Source organism: Nothobranchius furzeri, chromosome 2, assembly GCF_043380555.1.
Source record: "Nothobranchius furzeri strain GRZ-AD chromosome 2, NfurGRZ-RIMD1, whole genome shotgun sequence".
Lineage (NCBI taxonomy): Eukaryota > Metazoa > Chordata > Actinopteri > Cyprinodontiformes > Nothobranchiidae > Nothobranchius > Nothobranchius furzeri.
Genome location: NC_091742.1, coordinates 74,973,147 through 74,975,533, shown reverse-complemented (window position 1 = coordinate 74,975,533; position 2,387 = coordinate 74,973,147). Strand labels below are relative to the sequence as shown.

At 40.6% G+C, this 2,387-nt stretch overlaps 1 long non-coding RNA gene across 1 annotated transcript; it reads left to right on the top strand.

Annotated features, from left to right (window-relative positions):
- Positions 1–1,056: 1,056 nt before the first annotated feature.
- Positions 1,057–1,718, top strand: LOC129165134 (uncharacterized). The gene is made up of 3 exons (XR_008564549.2): positions 1,057–1,214; positions 1,397–1,490; positions 1,614–1,718. It is a non-coding gene; the product is annotated as an uncharacterized lncRNA (long non-coding RNA).
- The last annotated feature ends 669 nt before the right edge of the window (positions 1,719–2,387 follow it).

Sequence of the window (2,387 nt, the reverse complement as noted above, 5' to 3'; positions counted from 1 at the left end):
ATTAGATTCATTAAAGTAGCCATTATTACAGTTTTTCTCAATTGTTTACACACATTTTCTAGTACTTGAGACACAATTACCACAACATGTAACCAATTCACCAACCCCCTTATCCAATTCTGCTAACAAGCCAGGATGGAACAATTGGGCAACTTAAGCTTCTGTGTTGAGCAGAAAAAGGGCTTCCAGGAAAATACCAGATGTAACATTGCTCAGCAGCTTGTAGTTCCTGTTGTGTACTGAAAAACTGACAGCACAAACAACAAACATTCTTTTATGTGACATGGTTTGATGACTGATTGTATTTGGGATGTGCAAGAGAGGAAACAGTCGAGTGAGGAAACAAATCTAATGAAAGAGCAGGAGAGTAGGATAAAGATTCAGTAAAGGTGTTGATGAGAATATCGACCAGATTCAAAATCAGAGTACAAGGGTGATGCTGAGACAGAAGTGTTGAAAAGGACACAGGAACCAGGAGCAAAACGATGGGAGGTAAAGTGAAAAGAAAGAACCAACAGAAGGGCCATGTGAACAGTGTAATGAACATTCATTCACAGGTAATTGTTGGATCCATTAGCAGGAAGGTAATGTGCTTTGGCTTTTATCACTCAGTATTAAGGTGGATTATACCTTCACAGTCTTTCAGTGTTGTAATATTCACATTTACTGTGATGACCTTTGACCTTCAATTGTTCAAACCCTACAAAGATGAGCCTGTAAATCAGGTCTAAACAAGAACAGCAAAATTAATTCTTCCCTAAAAGGTCTAACGAAGCTGCATCAATTGTTCTTGCTGATGAGAAACAGTTATGCAATCTGGGAAATGTTCCAAACCGTTTACATCATGATACTCGCAGAGCAATGATGGGCGTCTCTCTCTGCTTGGTTACACTGTTCTGTTGCAATCATTGTCTATAGATGAGAACAGAAGCCTTTCTTAGGCTGTGTCTCAAATCAGGGTCTGCATCCTACGTCGGCCGGATTCGTCGGCCGGTTACGTCACAGCGCCGCGACTAGGCCTGTCCCAATTCGAAGACTCCTTCAAATGTGGTCGACGAATGCGGCCTTCTTTTCGCCTGAATGAAGGATGGGTCCGGTGTATCCTTCAATAGGTAGCATTTCCCAAGATGCCTTGCGGGCCGGCCGGCAGAAAAACTTAAAAACAATGGCGGACAGTGAAGCGGGAGCTGTCGGAGAGGATTGCGCATATAAATGTCAGTATAAACTTGAAAACTGTCAGGTTAAGGACTTTTTGTGATACATGAACGTTATTTTAGTTAGAAATGTTACAGTAAAAGAGCTTGTATTGCGGTCTCGGCTCGTATGTTCGGCCGCTCGGTGTTGTACTTCTCCCGCTACGTTTTCCCCCTGATTTTAATAGAAGTTTGTATTTTAGGAACAAAAGAGAAAACCAGGGAATTTATTAAGCTTAGGGCGGAGATGGACCACATGATCACCGGAGCAAAGTATTCGGCGGCTGTGGCATGGAGGTACAATAACATCTCATATTTAAAAAAAACTCGTTTGAGTTTATTTTTTTCTGCGAAAACATGAAAGGAATAACCCGTTGTCCTCTTTTCTCTTCCTGTTTCTTTTCTTACATGTTTGTTAAGACTATTCTGGAGAAAATGGGCATCCAGGGGAAGGTGACAGCGATGACCAGCTTCTGGAGCTGATCAGGGAGGACATGAGGCTGCAGAGGGAGGCAGAGCAGCAGAGGGCCCAGGAGAGAAGGAAGAACTTTGACAGCTTTTTACTTTGCTAGAAAAAAATGGTTAAGGAAGATTAAACATGTACATATAAAAGAAATATCTAAACAAAATCAGTTCTGCATTAAACTCTTGAATTTTATTTTTGTTTACAAATGAGAATTGTTTACTAGAGGGTATCCGCTGGGTCTTGAAAAGTCTTAAAAGGTGATAAATCGGTTTTGGTCAAATTAAGACCCTTAGAAAGTATTAAAAACTATTATCACATCTTTGCTCAGGCTCAGCTTGTTGAAAGTATTTTCTCTGAATTAGTTCTCCACTAGTCAAGGAAATGATTAACCCCCAGAGACCCACGGTTGTAATATTACAACATCAGATTTAAGTCTACAAGAATAAACCTTCCCCATTTTTTTTCTTTTTAAAACCACATTTACATTGCTAATAGGTCCTATTGTTCAGTTCTGCAACACTATTGGCTGTTAAAATGTGTAAATAGGCCCGTTTATCTGGCCTCCTAGAACAACATGTGAAAGGTTAAAAAAATATTTGCAGTTGTTTTCTAAATTTGGGTTTCTGGGGGTTAAAAAGCTAAATAAAACGTCGAGCTCCATCGTTTAAAGTTCCTTCTCCCTTCTGCCCAGCGGTTCCACGGTTGCTAGGCGACGGAACGTTCGCCGA